At 37.1% G+C, this 22,008-nt stretch overlaps 1 protein-coding gene across 1 annotated transcript in view; it reads left to right on the top strand.

The window, feature by feature from the left end:
• Positions 1 to 22,008, top strand: part of POU6F2 (POU class 6 homeobox 2) — a 294,805-nt gene that overhangs the window by 240,574 nt on the left and 32,223 nt on the right. The gene's annotated exons all lie outside the window — the stretch shown is intronic.

Below are 22,008 nucleotides of genomic sequence, written 5' to 3'. Positions count from 1 at the left end.
ATAACCATGTCATCAGCAGAGGCATCCTTAAGAGGGCTAAGATCACTGTTACCTACAGTGATGGCTGGAGTTCTGAGTGGGAGCAGAAATTTGGGCAATGGAATTGACATCTTGAAACATTTCAGCCTTCCAAACTAAATCATTATTTAAATACAGAAACAAAATGGGTAGATCCCTTTGTGGGATTTTCATAATATATTTATAATATTTCTAATAAATATACTTAGGGATCCAACCTTCACTGAGAAATAGCAGAAATCTCTCAAGTCAGAGATTTATTTTTAAAACAAAGATTCTATGTATTACCTTGGTGTCCAAGCATGGAAATGAGATGTATCTCTCCATCCCCAGTTTTCAGACAGGATAAAAGGGGTTAGTTTAACAGAGCATAACTTGCAGTCAACAGCTTCCCAAAGCAGTCAAAGCAAAATGCATGTTCTCCTTTTTAATCAGACCTTTTAATAGATAAGGATGGTTTTATGTGCACTTGGAAGTCTCTTACCCTGTGAGTTGGCCCATTCACTGTGCTTTTTCCTGGAACATGGTACTATGCAGGGTACCTATGCATATCGCAGCCTCTGCCATCATTTTTAATAAGTAGCTTATCTCTGTGATGCAACTAAAAGCAATCCTGAGTGTCTCCAGGGTTTGTTGTAAATTAATTTTATTGTTGTATTTGAAAATGTACATTCTTTTGAAAACTGGAGCAAGAAAAATGGAAAAGAGATTCTAGAAGATGATAGTCTGATATTTAGAAGGTTTTAACCCTTTCTAGTTTCCAGCTCCACAAGCTTATTTATGTTCCTCAAGTTGTTCCCAACTGTGGATAGTTGTTCCCACATGCCACTGAAGCCCTGAATATAGCAGTCAGTGTTGTTTATTAGGTAACTGCTTTATTTGCCCAAAGATTATCATTTATACCTGCAGTCAGATGCTGTGGGATCAGAGGTGCAATAATTTGTGGGTTACTAATAAGATTGTAGAAGGCCTTTTCTGAATCTTACACTTTTGCTGCTGACCTTTTCTTCTCCAAGTATTTACAGCTACAAGGGAATTACTCCAAGTCCCAGTACTGCCCATGAAGTGTTGTGGGAAAAAAGGCAGCTTACCAGCTCCCGCTCTGGACAATAAACAAATGTCACTGTTTTGAGCAGGAAACCTGCAAGTTTATCTCTGCTATTAGCTGGCATTACACTGCTGTGCCCAGGCACCACCACCCAAACCACTGAGGAGTACATGCAACTACGTTTGTGCTCACCCCTCGGGCAGTCAGTGGACTCGCTCGCAGTCTGCATTCAGGGACTGAGCTTTGCCTTGGTCACTGTGCTGGTCTCTGCTCTCTTCACAGCCCATCAGGACTGCTAATCAAGCGCTCATTGCAGTTTTCCCCCTTTGTGTTTTACTCCTGCTTGGTTTTCTTGCCACAGGATGCTGCAGATTGCTTTTAGAGATTCATAGAACAATTTTTTCCAAATCAAAATATTTCCTCCAAACAATGTCATCTTTTCTGTCTGGCACTGCTACTAATCTTTATTTAGTTATTTACTTTACGATTTCTAGAGGGATTGGATGTGCTCAAGGCACCCCTTTAAGCAACACTTTATATCAAGGTTCCATTTATAAATGCTTTATGAAGGGCTAATGAATGATTAATAGATGTTTTAATGTATGACCAATCAATTGTAGATTTTGCAATGTCGAACAGACAAGTAGGTTTCTTATAAGCATAGATTATAACCATATCTGACATATTCTATTGATGGGCTTCTAAACATCTATAACATACACACTACTCATATCTGTAACATGCTTAAAACATCTACTAATCACTGATTAATTTTTTATAACCTATTTTGAAGTGGAGCCTGTCTGCGAAGTGCATCCCTTACCAGTGTCTGTGACTCTCTGGTTCTACAGGATTGATAATTTACTCGTCATCTGAGGGCTTAAAACTACTACTCATTTCAGCTCGAACCTTAAGCTCCATCATTTTCACCTCAGTCTAGGAAAAAATGTCCCTAGTTTTGTCCCTCAAATTTCTGGCTGCAGTATCCTCCTAATATGCATTTTGCAAGTTCTACTATAGTGCAATGACTCTTAGGAGGCAAAGGGACTCTAGAATATATTTTCAGCCTCTTGAACTCAGTTAGTTTGATTATTCTCAAGGCAGCTGTCCTAGTGATGATGGTTCCTAACATTTTTATTTTTTTTTTACTGTCAGCCCTTTATTCTTGCTTCAAACTTTGTCCATTCGCAGAAGAGGATAAGAAAATAGAAACTTCCCAATAATCCAGTAGAAAAGCCACATCCCACAGGGTATTTTGTTTCTGACAGAAGAACACACATTTTGTATGTTTGATAAACACAAATGCTGATTGGAGTGTTCCCTCCTGTGGGATTCTGATAGTCTTCTAAGGTGAAAGCCATGATTGTACTCTATGCTTTCTATGGAGCACCCGGGTAGAATTGACTAAAACAGGGAGTAAAACTCATTTCCTGAAAACTTGTGAGTCCTGAAATTAATCATTCACAGTTGAAGAGCAGTAAGTTGCTCAGTATCATATTTTGCAAATGAATTTTTGTTGATTTCTACTGAACTTAATCACAAGGTTGAGTCTTCTGCTGTGATGCATCTAGCTGCTGAGACAAATTCTTTAATGACGAAAATTAAAAGGATTTGCAGGTTTTTCTTGTTTCTGGGATCATTAGTCTCTGTTCTGAATATGCCCAAGTAAATATTCCACTCCCACTCAAATCAGATTCTAATTTTTCACTGATTGCTGTTTACAGCAATACTAGGCTGCTACACCTGTGGAATTAGCACATTGAGCCTAAGGAAACACATCAAGCATAACTCATTTAAAAAATAAAAAAAAAAGAAAAGAAAGAAGAAAAGAGAATATAGGGTTCAAAAAGAGAATTTTATTCTTCAACATTAACATGGAATTCTCTCTGCTTTTTTAAAAACTATTTGTTGTCAAAGCCCCAGAAATAAGATCCTCTCAGAACTACTCAAGCTCTCAGAGCAGACAGGTTTTTATGCACATTTAAGTGGGAAAAAAAAAACCCATTAAAATAACATAAAAGTGATTGTGCAATCCCTTTTATGTTTTCCAGTTAGCACTCTGTTTCTGTGTTTATCGTGGGGTTTTATCATGATCTTTTTTCTTTTTTTTTTTTTTTTTTTTTTTTTTTTTTTTTTTTTTTTTTTTTTTTTTTTTTTTTTTTTTTTTTTTTTTTTTTTTTCAGCTGGTTAATAATCCACTAGCAAGTCAAGCAGCAGCCGCTGCAGCAGCAGCAGCCATGGGCTCCATAGCAAGCTCCCAGGCCTTTGGCAATGCCCTCTCCAGTCTTCAGGGGGTCACAGGTCAACTCGTCACTAATGCACAAGGACAGGTGAGTGGGAGATGGAGCAAACAGTGAATTCTGATGGCAGGCTGATCCTGGGACAAAAACGAGTTCCGCTGTATGACAGCAATTTAAAAGTGCACATATTGAAGATAAATAAATATTGATTTGCCAGACAAGGTAAGAAATGGAAAGTCTGAGAACTGGGAGGAAGTCAGGAACTGTTAGAAGGTGTTTTCAAGCTAGAAAAGGCTTAAGTTTTGTTTCATTTCAATTCAACCCTTTGGAAAGATCACAGTAGTGCAATACTCTGGTATTTTAAAAGTCCAGCAATCCTCTGATTCTTACCAAACATACCAGATGTCTCCTTCCACTTATATATGCCTAACAGCAGACAATTGTATCAAAGTGGTACTGTGCTACACCTTTTTGCATTTCTCTAGCATTTCTGTATTACTTCATTTCTAAAGAGGTATTAAATGTTTTAAGTAAAGGAACACAAATTGAAATGAAGTAATGGGATGGATTTAACTGGCTTTCTCATTTGCTTCTCATCTTATGTTAAGCCATTTGCAATGAATCTGCCAGCCTGTAAATGCAAAATTTGGGAGCGTTTTTTGGTTCAAAGAACATTTTCCAAACAGGAAACTTGAACGATATTGAAGTGTTAGTGAGTCTGAGAGAGAGACTGTGCGCTATCTGCATTTTGGAACTGTTTATTTGTTCAAACTATTTCAGTTTCAGTTCTAGTGTGATGCAGAAAGATATGCGTCTGAATCCATATATATATATAAATAATTCCTTTGATGCAGCGTGCCTCAGTGCCTTTGGGATTGTGACCACTGTCATTCTTTATTGCATTTACTAGGGCCAAAATTAACACAATTACTTGTTTCACTGCAACAAATCTGTCAATGTAACTTATGACTGCACCTGGTAACTGAGTAATTTGAATGTCATTATTCTAAATGCTACAAATTGGGCATACAGTGATATCCACAGTGTTTATGCGGATGTTAGGCCCTGGAAAATATTTATTGAAATGATGCAGCTTGGGTGATATGTGAATCTAAAGTTTAGTTTCTACTCTTACTGTTTACTAGTGAGAAGGAAAAAAAATAAGAGCAGCTTTTTTCACGGTAATTTTCTGTCACCATATCAGTTAATTGGAACAGGAATGATGTTTTTTATTTTGGCCCATTAAAAAATAAAAGTCAACAATTTATAGGAAAACCCCCCCCTTTTTTTTTTAACATAGCACATAAACAAAGATGCTTCCTGAGCTTCACTATCACCATACAAGTCCCAGGAAAAAAAAAAAAAAATGCTGACCTTGTTATATTTACTGGGTGGGTGCAGAATTGTTCCATCACTACCCCGAGGGTTGAACGATGGAGCTTGTCAAAGTGAGGCCTTATCTAATGAATCATCTTATCGCAGGTGCACACCACACATATTAAAGGAGGATTGTATGAACAATGTGCCCTCTACAATAACCTTTCAATGTCTACTTTAACCCTTGTTTCAATCCCTTTTCATCAAAGGATCATTTTATGCAGCCAGCTTTAAATGGAGGCTCTCAAAAGCCTATTAAGATTTCTGGAGGGATGGGGTATTGGTTTGGAATAAAAGTTGGTTATAATACCCATAACTCACAGTCAGCTCAGCTCCAGCGCAGGAGCCTGCTTGTTTCTGTCTGTGCTCTAGAAACGGTTCCCAGTCACCACTCACATGAGGCACTTGACACCAAAGATGTTCACTGGAAGAGCTGAAGGTAAAAACACAGTCCGGTTTTTTCAGAGTTTTTCCTTTTCATGTTCTCCACAGAAAACATAGGTAATGTGTGGCCATTCATTGTGTGTTTAAAAACAATACGACTCTGAAGGTATCACTGAATGAAACTATTGATTCCCTCAGGCTAAGTCTTGTTTATTCCAGACATAATGTAAAGTCCAATAATTCCACAGGTTGCAGAGAAAGGAAGAATCTTCTATATTCTTGGATAAAACTACAGCATCTAAATGTTTGTTTAGTTCTTTTAAGTAAGGGTTGTCTTTTTGTTACTTCTTTTTTAAACATTTCTTGTTTTATAATCAATGCTTGCCACAATATAGATAAATATTGATAATGTGTGTAATATAACATCCATTTTTATAATATTCAGCATAAACACATCTTACTTAGAGCCCAGTGCTCAGGCTATCTATCTTAAAACAGGAATATTAAGTATAATTAAACTACATTCCATAAACTAAATCACATTCCTTTAAACTAATAAAATTATAGGACCTAACCAAGAACTGAAAGGAGGGTTTCTTCAACATTGGGAGCTTAACTGAATAGTAATTTGGGACACTCCATTACTGAATAACCTGCTTGAAGTCATTAAAGAGCCAGATTTGCATCATATGTTAAGAATCTGTCCTTTCAAAACTGACCCTTTCAAAGAATCACAAGTGCGACACCCAAAATTCACTCCTGCAAATATAAAGCTGGATGACTTACTGGAATGTTTCTGTGTACCATCTTTGTAATTACATGCAGCTTCTGTTACAGAAATTCAGGGCTTGTAAAAGTCCATCTGTCTGGCCAAATATATGGTGATCAGGAATCCCTGGAGGCATTAAGCTATAGGTCAAATCCAAGATCCTGTGCCAAATTTAGGGAAATGATCTTTTAAATGACATATGGCATGGCCTTCATTCCCAACAGCCAAGGAGTTCTCACAATTACAGTAACAAAATTATATATATTAACAATAATTTATATAACATGTTTGTTATTAATTTAATTATTGAATTCACAGTTAGGGTATGTTTATTTTTCTTCTTTTGCTTTGGATGGCAATATGAACTGTAATACCAGAGCTTCCCAAGACCATAACCAAGAGATCTAATCCATTGAAATAATATGATTAGATCACCTGATTAATTTGATATAGTGCAGGTAGAGGACTCTAAATCAAGTTTTCATTTTCAGAGGCATATTATGAAGAGCTATTGGCCCATGTAACACTGCTTACATTCTATTTGCCCTCAGCACTTTCCAGAAAGCATTTGCAGGACTGGGCTTTCATAGCTTAAATGTAAAGGCCAGGTTAGTAGGTTTGCCAGACTGCACCCTGTCAGTAGATTCACTGATTTCCAAGAGAAACTGTCTACCTGCTCAGCTTCAGCCTGCCCTTACAGCAGGATTCCAGTGCCACTGCTGCACTTGGATTCTTCAGAGATTTAATAACCTAGTATTTCTCTTTTTTCACAATGGTTTTACAAATGAAAGAAAATAGCAAGAGCTTTGCATGGGTTTTGCGTGTCTATTAAGTACATGAAATGTGTACTTTGGCTGATTTTGTAATATTTTTAAGGAAAAGAAGCCACAGAAACATGAGAGCAAGGTTGATGCATCTGGTTCCTTAATTGTCATCAGTTGAATTCTTAAAAGTCTCTTGACTTCAACAGGATCAAATACATGTTAACTGTGGGTGCTGAGTAACTTTAGTTTCTTTTTTGGAAAGATGGAATTTGTCTAACAGGAGAAAAATACCTCCTCAATCAGCAACTGCAAAATAACATAAAAAGAAAAAAAAAGTAGCATGATAAGGGTTGGCATAATGAAGTATCTTGTGGATGAAGAGAGCAATACACTTTATTTCCTGGTAGATTAATAGGAAAATCTAAGTGTTAAGTGAATTAATTGGGATTGCATCAGTATAATCTAAGAATGCCTTTGAAGGAACTTGAGCTTCGTTGTGCCCATGCCTTGCTCTTTAGATGTGAAAACCTTCTGTATGAGAAAAACCTTGAACACGGCTCCACCCTGACAATTAACAAAAAAAATAACTAATTTTTGAGGGTTGTAGTCCACAAGTAGCTCAGGAAACTAAATAGGGAGGGAGGCATTGTTAATCCAATTAGATAATAGGAGTACTTTGGTTCTCATTATTCTGATTAGAGGGTACACGTTTGCTCTTTGAGCCTTCTTGATGGTAAACGGTGCTAATGAGGCCTGATGGATTCCCTGCTCCTAACAAGCCTCTCAGCAGTGCGGGTGATTACAATGGAGATAGATTTGATGGGATGCGCTCCCTTTTGTAGTGTCTCAGCTGCTGACACTCTGCGACATAATCAGGTCACAGAGCCGGTCACAGCCATCAGCAAAAGCCATAGCTCTATTCCTCATTATTAAAGTGCATTATTCAGTTCCAGGCCTTCACAATACTGCCAAGGGCCTTTTTTTTTCTTCTCCTTTTTTTTTTTTTTTTTTTTTTTTTTTTTTTTTTTTTTTTTTTGTTAAGCATCAGTTCTCAAATACAAGAGTTAATAAAATCATCAGCTAAAGAACTAGTAAATTAAAGAAATGGAAATAAAGTGCTCCCTTTCAAATTCATTGAAGGATCACAATTAAATAAGCAGGGAATTTCTCATCACCACGCACTGTACAGTACAATGTAATATGTCATGTGCAATAACAACAGGGATGGGATTTAAAAGATAGCATTGTCCTCATTCTGGACTGGCTTGGGAAGTGCTAAAGTATCTTTTATGGTGAAGGAAATTTCTGCCTTCCCAACTATTCCATGTATACATGTGGGTACTATTATTTTCACTCTTTTCTGCAACTCCTTTTTTCTGATGTGATAACAGCTATTTGCAAACTGAGTCTGTAATTCTAAGCAGAACAGATATCTTGTTTCTAGCTTAAGTGGCCAAGGCCACAATCTGGAAAATATACAACAGGCCACAGTGCTAGGAACACTTCTTTCCCATACAGAAAGCCATTGCCTTCTTTTGGAAGGTGAGCTCATTATAAAAGGGTGTGGAAAAAGGTGCTTGTAGTATTTTCTTTAGCATTTTCTGTAGCATATTCTGATGATGTTCGTTTGGGGCTATCTCCACTATAAAAGAAAACATACTTTCAGATGTTCATTTGGCGTTATCTCTACTCTAAAAGAAAATACACCTAAAATCTAAGGCAGATTTTAATGGAGCTTAGTTAAACAAGTGAGAAAAAACTGAGTGGGGAGCCTGATTTTATTATTTATTTACATAGATCATAGGTTATTTAGTTATTAAATTTTTGACTCAATTTTGTTTCAGCTAAATAGAGATTAGATATTCTAATACTGAAATGTATACCTTTGCAAGGATTTACACCACTTCTGTTGAATCCCTATACGATGTATTCAGTGACAAAAGTATAATTTCATGCATAGATAAAACTAATACACTGATTTTATTTTTTTTTTTCTGTTACTCTTTTTCAACTCCACAATTTTTTCTCCTTTTTCTTGCTGGTAGAGCATGGTATGATGATTAAGTGGTATGTATACACAAAATTGTTTATAAAACCTTCAGTTCTCTAGAACCACAGATGAAAGAGCTTCTCAATAGCTATAGGTAAAAGTACAAAGTTAATATTGTGGAATTATCAGTTATCTGCTAGAAGATATGTAGAAACTGATATGTGACCTAGTTTTCTTTTTAACACTAACCAATAAAATTGGCAACTCCCACTGGGAATGCAAGGTTCAACTCCTCATCAGACTTAAAAGGAGGATGCTGATTGTTTGTTGGGCTCTTTTTGTTGTTTGGGGTTTTTCAGTTCTCCAAAACTTCTGGGGTCCCCAAAACCCTGTAATGTGTACCACTCCTTAGAGCCCTTCTGAATATGTGCAATTCATGCTGTTCCTCAGATGTTCGACGTCCCTTAGCCTTTTCTCTTCATTCTGTTTTCTCTTTCTTACAATCATTTCTGCATCTGTTTCACCTATATATTTCTAATACAGGATAACTGCTAATATTTTAGCCCTGACAGTATCTAACAGTGTTCACAAAATTCTTAGCAATAATTGTTTAAATAGTAACTGCTAACAGTGTCTTCCCAGGGCTAAGACAGACAGAAGTGTGAGTTGGTAGTATCAGAATGGTGTACTTTAAGGCTATTTCATGAGAAGCCTGAGAAATTAAAAGAGGCACATTTTGAGTGAGAGGTTAGAGGGAGGGACTGTAACAGTCAAACAATAATAGCATTTAAGAAATGGAAAACCATTTACCTGGAGAATCTGTTTTGACAGACATTCATATTAAAGTACTGGATTTCTAGTGGGTGGAATCTGACTCTCTATTTTCCCCCTCAAAGTTTCACTGTGCTGAATACATGCAGTTTTGCCATTTGCAGGAAGAAAAGGGCACATACTCTGAAAAAAGGTCAGTTGTAAGGGAAGATTTTTTTTTTTCCCATTGGTTTCCCTCCCCACAGCTATCCATGGAGAAGGCTGTTTGTCTAATTACCTCCCACGTGAATTTAAATCAAAAGACAAATAATTCTTTTAACATATTTTTGCTGACTGTGTCTTTATTTTTTACTATTTATCTAACCTTTTTATCTATCTTTATTGCACTATTTATCTAACCTCAGTTGTAGCTCTATTGGCATAAATGTGAAAATGTATGGACCAAACTCTCAGATCATGCAAATTGGCAGTTTCATGAAAACAAAAAGGACTGGGACAGAGTGACCATACCAAAACATGAGCCAACCAGTCTGTTTTGTGTATTTTAGGCAGTGATCACTGACAAATGGAAAGAATAATTGTGTGATGAAAATTCTATCAGGCCACTGAAATTTCTTTCATCTAACTTGCAACAAATCTTACTTTTAGTACTAAAACTTCACACTTCGGATTGTAGCCTCTTGCCTGGATCTCTGCCCAAAATGCTGCGTCTTGGACGTAGATTTTTTTTTTTTTTTTAGTCTTATTTTCAAAAGCAACTTTCATACCTGTAAAAGTCTGAGTTTCCTTCAGTTGGTGTTATGTGTCTCAGTGCTTGAAGGCATGTCTGTGCACCGTAACAGAGCACTGCAAGCAAATTGCCAGAGACAGTTCATTTCTCTGTCTCAGTGCCATACTAGCACAGAATCCAGCAGCCAAAAGCCTGGGTAGTGTGTTGTTATGGCTGGACTAATTAATTCTGCTTCTCAACAAGGTGACATAGGATCTAGCTCATTAGTTATTACCTCTGGGGCCTTGCCAACACACTGTATTATGTGGAGTAAATATACTTTGAAGAGAACCTTAAAAGCCTGAAGCGTTTAGGTAGTTTTGAAAATGTTACTATTCCAAATTAATTATTTCAAGCCAGAAATACAGGGCATATCTGTCCCTTTGTCATTGCCTTCTTAATTGCTTTTGCATGGAAGTGAAAACCAAACTAACTGCTAGTTCAAGCTAAATACCATCTTCATGAAAGCTAACTAGTAACTAAAAGAAGATCCTACTCCTACTACAATCCATTTACCTTAGCATCACGAGGTGGCTATAAGCATGGAAACCTTTCATTTATCACTAGTGACATACATCACAGTCAGTGAAATCCTTCTGCTCTACAGAGATCCTTACACTGCTCTCATCATTATATCTTATCACCTTCCAGTAATGCGTTAAGAAATATAACTAGTGATAGTCACAATTTGGTCTTCCTCCCACAATAAACTTGTAGAGTAGTGCATTGCATGTTTGATACGGGCATTTGATTTTATCTGTTCTGTTAGGAATTTTTTTGTCCGTTTGACTTTTAGGTTTTGTTTTCATTTGGATTTTAAAATCTTGATGAAGGGGCTTCTTAAGGACGCATATTGCTTGTATTTGCATTAGAGAAAGGCAGACAACAGAAGTGCACTTAGCTTTTGCAGCAGCATGTGGTGAAGCCAGAGGTGATAAACACAGGAGTGCTTCTTAACTGCTGTTAGAATCCAAGTCTTTGACTTTCCCCTTAAAGCAAACTTTACTGTGCACAGAGAAGATCTGACTTATCCTCCTGGAAGACTGAATTTGGTACTTACAGATTTCATCCAGGAGCATTAGCTAGCCCTTTAGATTCCTGAGGAAAGAGACCACAGAAGAACTTGAAGGCAAAGGCTGAAGTTTTCCTAAGGACACTGAAAATTCATGAAGATGACATAAGTGGACAGAGTTGATGCATGTAGGTGGTGCCAAGAAAAGTGCTTTCTATGTTACTGATGTTTCCCAAACAGTGGAATTGTCGTGGTCAGGAGCAGTGCATCACTGCATGCCTTCAGGAGGTGCCAAAGTTGAGAACAACTTCAGGCCACATAATTGTCCAAACAGAGATGATGGAAATCTTTCTGTATGAGACTCGCATTAGAGTGGAATCCAAGACTATTCTTAATTTTGGATTTCTCCTTTCTATGAGGGATTGCTCAGAAGATTGGATTATAGAAAGACTGTAGGAAAGCAGTGGCAATAGTGGACCAAATCTGAGAATTTTTTTGAGTTGTCTTTCCAAATGTGCCTCACCATTTCTGAAAAAAACTCAGATCATAGTTCTTTGTGTAACATGGTGCTTGGTCTTATTTAGATTTTATCTAACTTATCCCAACCAAGAAGCATTTTTGGACAAAGGGAGGAAAAAGCCAGATCACTCTGTCAAAGTGTCATTTAATGTAAAATGCTAAATATTTAAGGCCCTTGACTCACTGATAGACCTCTCCTGCTGTTTCGGGGAGGTTTGGAATTTCTTACAAGTTGTGTCTTCTGGTTTGAATCTTGAGTGTTGCAAAGAACTGTGCTGTGTCTTTTCCTGTGTGTCGATCTGTGAACAGTGACAGAGGAAGTTCAAGCAGAAAAGAATCGCAGTCCTAACAATGAATGGACACTCGATCTGTCTTTCTAAAAGTATATCTCAGTTTGTCATTTTCCCTCAGATGCTGTCAGTGGTAGGCTTCCACGTGTGTCTATGCAAATGGCACAGATATCAAAAAGCAAAAAAAAGGACTTTGAAATATCTATGCCAATGTATTAAATATATATGATTTTTAAAGTACCTTTTTCACTTAAACTTCCTTCTTTGCACATTAATTAAATATTATCTCTAGGATAAGTATCTCTCATAGAAGATTAATGTATTATTGTCACATAATAATGGAAAGAGAATGACAGAGTCTCTTTCCTTAAGCACAAAAAAGAATTTATTAATATAAAGAAAACACTCACAGCCCTTGAGCAATTCTGTTTCAGCTTCATAGAGAACCTTTCCTAGACTTTCCTCATGTCTAGCTTCCTGCTAGACATTCAAGGAAGAAACACATATATCCTGCCAGTTTAAAAATCAATCCACTTTTCAGAGGATAATTTAATATCAAGACATGATGTACCCAATATCCAAATATACATTCATTTTCATGTTTGACGCATCAAATACTCTGACATAGCCAAGTTTCAAAATAAATGGTTTGTTTTAGAGGTTGGATATGTCATATTAGCATTCACCCAGCAGATAGAAAAATAGATCAGAGAGTGATCAGGACATCAGGGAGACAGTTTAGAGAGAGATGAGAGAGGCCAGGTACACCTTGTAATGTTAAAAAAAAGCTAGCTAGCAAGAAAGAAATTGTATAAATAGGTCACTGCAGCCCAACTGAAAAAAGTTTAATTTTAACTTGTTAGTCATCATCTCTGGAGGACTAATCCACTCCCTTCTTTGAGGGCTGTGCATTAAGCTGAGATCTGTCTTATTTGATAGCACAAATAGACAGCCTCAAAGAAAAAAAGATGATATTAGACTCATGCAGTGCACTAGCTTTAAGGGGGAATCAACACCACTTGCCATGATAAAAATTCCCTCTTCTTTCCTTCTCAATTTTTCTTATTAACCTTAATTTGTTCTCATCTGTTCTGCTTTTGCTCTTTTGGTTCCTTCAATAAGTGGAACCCACGTGAAAACGAGTACTGGTGAACAGGTACCTGGTGCCAATGCTAGTAACACATCCTCACACACCCCAAAGTATCCAATTCCCTTATTTCTATCCTACTTCCCCCATATCTACTATTTTCTTTTCCTGCCAAGAGTTCCTTGCCACACACTGTATCTGGGATTCAGGTATTTAGTCCCATGGTAAAATACTCCTTTAGGTCTCCCATGACCAATCCAGAGAAATGTTCTTTCCTCTGTCTTATTGCCATATCGTGACAAAATCCTAAAATATTTCAAATAGAGCAGATATCTATCTTTTTCTTAACTGAATTGCTTACCTCAAAATTTGTGTTCATGTCCTCAGAAAAGATAAAATTACTCCCAGGAAACTGAAATTATAAATATTTTAATTAACTTACTGAGTCATGCTTCTGTCTTTGGGATCTGTCTCAAGTGTTAGAAGTGTATAATCATGACTGTACACAGGCCATAATTTTCTTCCTACTATTAATTTAACTCCTATAATTTATGCCTGTGGGGCATAAATCCAGGCCTGTGTTTTTCTAAGGGTTTCATTTCTCACCGAGATATAAAAGTATTATTGAATGACTGCAAAGTGAGAGTTAAAAGAGACTTTATCCTATACGTACTACTAGGACGTGCCACATAGACTCGTCCTATTGACAGGTCTGCACAAGAGGCTGGAGTGAAGTTATTAGAAGGTCAAGAAAACTGAGGGTTTTTTTAGCAAAACGTCTGCCCACGAGATGGCATGGTCTGCCTGTTTCTTGAGATGTCTCTCATTTTGATGAACATCACCTCCACAGAGCCCTCCGAAGTGCTGGGAGGTGATTTCCATTTTTAGGTGTTTCAATCACATCTTCTGGGATCTGCACTGTAGATCTGTTAACTTTAATTGTGCAGATTCTAATGTATGGGGTTTGTATTTACAGTCTCTTACAATTCTTGGCAACTACAGTGCATCACTCATATGTTTAAGTCTATATGTTGTTCTACTGGATAGTCTGTGTTTATACCCAGGATTATGCCTCTCCTAACTCTGATACATCGAAATGTCCCTGCCATCACACCTACTGTTCAGGTAGACACATGTAGGAGACAGTCACCTATCTTTGATGTCAAGTAGACAGATGAATTTGAAAACAATTGTTCCTTATTCTCTACCACATCTAAGAATTTTTCCCACAACAGCCAAGACAGAAACCTGCCCGGATACTGATATTAAATATTTGATGACTGCTTAGAAAAATTAAGGCTTTTAATTTTAATTTTTGTTCACAAAGGTCCAGAAAGAACAAAACTACCTGGTGCTCAGTTCCCCACATGCAGAAAGGCACAGGGAGCCGTGGTAGGATTCTCATCTATGAAGTCCAAGAGCTGATTGAAAATGTTCTGAAACTGCAAACACAAACTATGTTTTTGTAAGAGTGTAACAGAGTGTTGGAAAGGAGTACAGGACAAAATCTAGACAAGCTTTTTGGAAGGGTGATTATATAAAATCTTCATATGAATCTGGTGGCCTAGAAATACTGTCAGTAATATACAGAAGCATTTGCCTGTTCAGATAGGCTCATGCTTCTTTATATGTAACAATGAATATTTAGAGCTTTGCTTACATGGGAGTCCTTAACCAACAGTGTATTTATTGCATCCTGTAAGCTGAGAGAACAAAATGCCACAAGTATGCCATGACAAAAGGCCTCTTTTCTGAATACAAATAAAAATATATATGTTAAATATTACTGAGTCAAGCTGAAATTCTCATAACCTGATCCATCATTGGAAAGGGCCCCTACTAGGAAACATTTACTGAGGTAAGTTGTACCCTTGGCTCCCTCTTGCCTTTTATTTCTCCTTAAAATCATATGCAGTGAAAAGAAGGAACAAACATGAATGATGCATGCCTGATTCACTAAATCACTATGGTCTCTGGCAACAGCACAAATGTAGAAATGTTTAAATCGGCCTCGTACTACCCAACAAATGATGCAAAAGGAGACCTCAAAGAACACTGAGTGAGGGGAGATAAATGAGCATCATGTCAAGAAAGCAATTTCTCACTGAGTTTGCAGAGAATGGAAATTTTACTTCCAAGAGATGGTTAGGGAATCTTTCTAATAAATCTTCAGTCCACAGTCATTGCTGTGTCCTTTTTTTAAACTTACTTTTTAAGAGCTCTGTAAGTTATACCCTCCCCAGTGAAATGTGTCAAGATATTACCAGTCAAGTTGAAGTAATTTAAGTGAATCATCTCCATGTTTATGTTTGTAATAGAGAGGGATGGTCAAACAGATTTCATTTTGTGCATGTGCTGAACATCTTTTCAACCAGTGAGGTGTTCTCAAAACCTTGTCTTATTGTAATAGTAACTCACAAGGGGAAAAATAAAGAAAAGTTGAGTCTCTTTCCTGGAAAAAGTCCCTGTGATTTTTTTTTTATTATTTTTTAGACTTTTAAAAAATTATTTTATCCTAGAGACTGTAGGTCGTTATTAGAACTCACAGAATATCGCAGAATATGATTAGCTGGAAGGGACCCACAAGGATCATCGAGTCCAACTCCTGGCCCTGCACAGGATTATCACCGAGAGTCACACCGTGTGTCTGAGAGCATTGTCCAAAACCTTCTTGAACTCTGCCAGGCTTGGTGCTGTGACCATTTCCCTGGGGAGCCTGTTCCAGTGCTGGGTGAAGAACCATTTTCTTATATCCAACCTAAACCTCCCCTGACACAGCTTCAGGCCATTCTCTTGGGCCCTGTCACTGGTCACCACAGAGAAGAGATCAGTGTCTGCCCCACTTTCTACCCTCACAAGGAACTTGTAGACCACAATGAGATCTCCCCTCAATCTCCTCTTCTCCAGACTGCTCCTCAGAGGAATCCTTTATCTCTTTTCACCCTGGACTTGCAATTCCTTCCCCTAATTTTAACCACAGGGAAGTTAACTTAGGCTGCATCAAATCTAAGCTAGTTGCTTAGTGTTTTCTGTCATCACTGAAACAAGCAGGGACTCTCAAAGAACAGAACATTTCACTGATCTAAGGTGTGCATTTTAGGCTTCGACATTACGGACATTCCTCTCTCCCTACATTGACTGGAGAGAACTTGAATAGCAGCTGATAGTGGCCATGTGGAACTTAGCACTGGCCCTCCTTCCTTAATTTTAGGACGAGACTAGAGGCAGTCTTCATATTTTGTGAATATTGTGCTCCTGTTTTGCTTGCTTGCTTCTTGGTGTTTCCCAAATACACTGAGAAGCAGCAAGCCAGAGACCAGTGTAATGGTATCTGAATTATTTAAAGTATACTTTACTGATACTCTAAATGATGATTTGCAGTGTGAAGGGGAGGGCCTTTCTGTTGAGTATCTTTTCTTTCAAGTAAGATGAAGTATTCTGTCTGTAGCATGCTGTTATTTAAAAATCAGCTGTGCATAAATGAAGACTTTACATGTCTGAGGTTCTCCTGGTTTAAAAAAAAATTCTTTGAACCTGTAGTAGTGGGGTAGACCTCTCTCCTTTTGACAGATTCCTTTTTACATTTCTCTAGCCATCTACCCTGCTGTTTTGGTTAGGACACAAAAGGGGTACGCTAAAACCTCAGACCATAGGCCAATGTAAATGTATTTCTGGCACACCTGCAAGCAGCAGGTGCCACAAATGTCATGAAAGAGTCTTAACATGTAAGAATTTCTGTCCTAAAAAAAATAACCTAATTTGCTGGTGTTCAAAAAATTTTCGGTACATACCTAAGTCAAACTGAACAACAGCCTTTTGAAGATGGGCCATCCTAATTACTGCCAGCTTTACCAAATATTTGTATTTATTCCTAGATATTATGCATGCTTAGAAGGGGGGGCACATGGTCTGATTTCAAGTATTCTGCATTTGTTTAGGAATTAAACTTGAATGCTGTTCATTCAGTTCTCCTGATTTTTGATTCTTGAGCAATGGGTTTATATAAACTTTCTATCAAAATCATTCTTTTGGAAGGGAAGGTAACTGATAAGGAGTTTCAATACTTGTGCTATCTTTGTTATCTCTTGGGGCTCACAGTAGAACCTGAATCATCATAAAATTGCACCATAATTTTGTGTTTTGTATGATGAACTTCTTTAAAAGAAGGAAAAAAAGACCCAACAATTCTCTACTCGACTCTGTACCTTAAGAAAAAAAAAAAAAAAAAAAAAAAGATTGTCATGGATAAGAGCAAATTGTTCATCTCTAAAAAAAAAAGGTGGTGCAACTTTTTTAGGTATAAACTCATCAACATAATTCTAATGCATTATGGTCTTTGTTGTGAGAAATGAGAAATCCCGTGGTCTCCTCCTAAAGAACATTAAAAAAACATTACTGACAGGAAATTGAAAAAGTAATATATGTCTGAATGAATATGACAACTTTTTTCTGATAGAGCAGATAGATAAATGTCACATACAAGTTTCAAAATACATTTAATTTTGCCACCACAATGGATATTCTCTTCATAAAATATATATGAATCAGGTTTGAATCATAAAACTTGACTGTGATAAACAAATGCATATTTGATAAGTTTCTTCTTTTTTTTTTTTTTTTTGAGATGCTAATTTCTTTTTTGAGGTTATTTTTTGTTTACGCACCTTTACATTTTCATTTCTGAGTGAAGCAGCCTGGGTGAAAAAAGGTGTGCCTGGATGAACTTTCTTTTTAATCTGAGAAATGGGTTTGGGTTTTGTTTGTTTGTTGTTTGTTGGGTTTTTTTCCCCTCCCTTTTTTTTTTTTTCCCCGGGGGTGAGGAGGACAGGGAAGGGAAGATGAGGTAAGAAGGAGAGGCTGGTAGATGCACAGACTCAACTATCACTGATTTCTGATGGGAAAATGACATTGAATACAAACATAACGTGTCATTTTCACAAATTTTTTTCAGTAAGAATTTAAAGTACAGTGTTGGGATAATGTTTAGGCGTCTTATTCTTACATTTTCTATTAAAGAATTTTGTGGGGCTTTTTTCTAGTTTAGAAGGGCTAAAAATGATGTAAAATATTTCAGATTTGATCAGAATGGCTCAATCTAGCCTGAAAGTGAGGGTGGTACGGTGGTGGGGTGTTCAGATTTTTATTTAATTTTAAATTTATCTTAAATACCATTTTGAAGTGAAAACAAAAATGGACATAATTTTCCACTTTCTTTCCACAATTATTCATGAGTCATCTGCTTGATTTGCCTGGGGCTGCTGCACTGGGAAAAATGGGTTCTGTAAGAACAGATTGAAGAGAGAGAATCTCTACAATTTTCTAGTTTCAGCTGAAATCAAAGCCTGAGATACCCACTCACACCCAGATCTAGGCTGCTCAGGGTACAGTTAGCCACCCATAATTTTAAAAGAACTACAGGCTTCAACTAGACCTAAATATCACCCTGCAGCATATTTAAGTCCCAGGGGCCATTGCATTCAGGTCAGTAGATTTACTTTTGATTTTTATTAGCAGAACTCAAGTCAGAGAAAAAAAAGCTTGATAATATTATGCAAACATATCTCCAAACCGAAACGGAGTCCAGAGATAATTAGCATTATCAGCAATAAATGAGAAGCCGGGAGATGAAATCTTCCTGGGAAATATTACCTGGCGATTGGCAGCAACCCCTGAGCGCAGCCGAACCAGGGGCCTATTCAGTGCAGCTCAGTGGCTCTTGTAAATGACTGCTGGGATTCCAGTTATTCACTTTGCTCCTGACTCATAAGATCTATACCGTGATATAATCCCAGACAGTTTTCTTTCCCTGATATTGGGGGCTAAAAAGATAGAGGTATTGTGTATGTCGAGATCAAATATGTTTGCATACTAATGACTTTACTTGAATGAAGAGGGGACAAAAGGATTCTATTGAGGCCTGAGAGACTCAGTGGGGTAGAACTATGAACAATAAATATTTTTGTAGTCCTTAGTACACCCAGTGTCACTGTTTTGGGATATTGTGCTGTCTTGGCAAACAATATTTCTTGTCTGTCTTCCTCAAAACGTATTGGCACTGTTCTGGTATCTTTAAGCATACAAAAGGATCAAAGAGCTTTCATCTTTTACTGCATCTTTACTATGTTGTGCTCTGCACAGGAAGAAATATTGATGCTGTTTCAAGGGTAGTTAAAATATTAATTTCTGTCTCAGAAATGAGCACAATTCCTTGACTTATAAATTGGAACATCTGCTATTGCCATCAATTAAAATGTTCCATATATGAATTATACTGTGGTATTTGCACTTCACTCATCTCTTCACTCTTCTCTGTAATCCCCATACACCAGGGAATCTTCTCCACTATTGCTCCAAGATTTAGTAAAGAGTGCTTTTCAGAGGCTTCATATATTACTGAGACTACACTGAATTTTTAAAAAATGTATTACAAGAACACTTGTAACTAAAATATACATTTTGAAAATATATAAAGCTGAATTTCATTTTATGGTTGTTTTTTCCCCCTTTCACATCAGCTTTGTTCCTCTCATAGAATATTCCACCCTTTTCAGCCCTATTAACTAATATTCTCCATGGATTTTTATCAGGGAGACTACTTAAATTAAGACAAAGCCTGAATGAAGGAAGCAATATCTGATGGTCTTACTGGTAATTTTACTCTTTCATATACTAAAGATATTTGTAGTTAGATTCGCTATAGCATCCCCTTCCTCTAGAGCCAAGAAGGTAAAGGAGCCCCTCACCTTTAGTCATCTGCAGGTCACAGCAGAAAGCTTTTTAGGACTGATACAGAGGCAACAGGCAAAGACAGAAGATGTACAAACTGTCTGTGATCCTCTACCTTCCACAGAACCGGCCTCAAGGATGTGGGGCTCCGCTGCAAGCAAAGAGAAACGTGACATAGCTTCAATTCATATCAAAACATATAAAGAAATGTCAATATGCCTGTCTGTATCAGGAGCACGTTGCTTCAGTACAGCAGCAATGTATGTGCTGGAGATGGGTTTATCTCAGGCACACTGTTGCTTATAAAGAAAATCATAGTTATTTAAGTCTTCCTTAAGCAGACTTACAGACTGGGCCTGAATGAAACTGATAATTAAGCTGCATGTTCCTCTCACAGGTTCATAAACACAGTCTCTTGCTACGTCTTCCCTAAATTTGAGAATTATTCAGTTAAGATTTAATTGTAATTGTTTGAGTATTTGTTTCAGTAGGAACATCTTGAATGTACAAAAATTAATTGTTTGGCCTGAGATGTACTCACATCTCTATGTAATCCAACACAAACAAATGTCTTTTGGCTGATGGAAATGGAGCAGTGACCAAATGCTGGATATTCCTCTGCAGACCCACTTAACCTCCTGAGTTAAGTGCCATTGCATCAGGAGAATATTTTGTTCTGAGTGAGGCATACCCTCCCCTACTAACATTCATGAATAAAACCAGCTGAGGGTATTTTCAGTGAGATAGCCATCTCTGACATAAAAAACCCCCTACCTTTACAAGGTATCTCTTCTTCATAAATCTTAGGCAGCCTTACAAAAATTAGTTAAGGCAGGGAGGTAAATAGTATTTATACAAACATCTTGCAGATGATTAAATGGAGGACTGGAATTTTAGAAACTTTCCAAAAGTGAAAGCAGCATGATGAACCAGGAGCCAGAACAACTTTCCCAAGGTGTGAAGGACTGAGGTCTGGTTTCTATTTGGCTGGCAAATTTTCAAGGAGGCATTGGTACTGAAAGGAGCAAGCAAATCTCTGCTGAACGTGAGACAAAGGAAAGTTATATTTGATCTCACAAAGGACTTTTTTTTCCCTAGGTATTCAGATGTAGAAAGTTGGAGTCATGACCATTTTTCATTCAAGAATTTGTAGGTGACCCATCTAAATTTTTCCACCCTCTTTCAGTGAGAGAAATTTTTGCTTCTTTTCCTCAATGCCCATGTAATTGTGTAGCATTATAAAGAAATTCCACTTGAAAGGCTGGAATATTGGTTTCCATAGTGATATCCATGGTAAGGAGATAACCTAGGATGGTTTGTTCCACCACAGTCATACTGTGATAAGCGTTGTGGGTTGTTTTTAGCACTCTGAAAATTGCTTGTTGAAGAAATGTATGCCCTGTAAAACTGAAAAGTGTCTCAGTAGTACCTTTGTGCACTACTGCCCAGGATTGCACAGTTATTCACCTCAGCCTTGCCCTGAACTTTTGTAGACTATCACATTAAAAGTTACAACTCTTAATTAAGAAGGCCAACAGGTCTTAACTAAAGTCTAGATCATCTAAAATTGCGGACATGTCATCTGAAGTAGGGCATGACTTCGTATTTAGAAGAATGTCTTATTGTACAGGTGCTATGTTGAAGTTATGGGCTGGCAGACAACTACTGTACCATTTGTAGTTGTATCTGTGCTGCAAGCTCAAGGTTTATAAAAGTATTTGGAGAAATATGTCTGTGCAACAACAACGCTGAGTATCGTTGCTACTGATTGACTGCAATATTTATTGGCCTTCCTGTAATGAATTTTGGCTAAATCTGAAATGATTGAATGAATACCTAATTAATTTCACCCTTAAGAATTACTGAGAGATTTGGTGATCTCTGATAAATATTTTATATAGTGTATGTGATTTAATAGTGAGAAGATGAGAGTAGATTATTCAAGAATATATTAATGGCCTAGAAATTCTTTGACCTGTAATCTAATTCAAGAACTCAGGTCCTGAAGATTGCATCTGAAGATTATTTGATGGTTAGTGATTTCAGTCTAGTTTCTCATGGAGAAGTATCTAAGAAAACATCCATTGGTATTCCAATAGAAAAAAACTCATTTTTAGGCCTTCAAAGTCATTTTTCCAAAATACACTTCTCTTTTCTCAGGCAATTTCATCAATGAAAATGAAAAAGAAAAATAACTATTTGAGGATGCCAAATTTAACATACATTCGAAAATTTTACCATATT

The sequence above is a fragment of the Empidonax traillii genome, unplaced genomic scaffold, assembly GCF_003031625.1.
Source record: "Empidonax traillii isolate 1590-97213 ecotype Southwest subspecies unplaced genomic scaffold, ASM303162v1 scaffold741:size898883, whole genome shotgun sequence".
In the NCBI taxonomy this organism is placed as follows: domain Eukaryota; kingdom Metazoa; phylum Chordata; class Aves; order Passeriformes; family Tyrannidae; genus Empidonax; species Empidonax traillii.
This window is presented reverse-complemented; position numbering and strand designations above follow the sequence as displayed.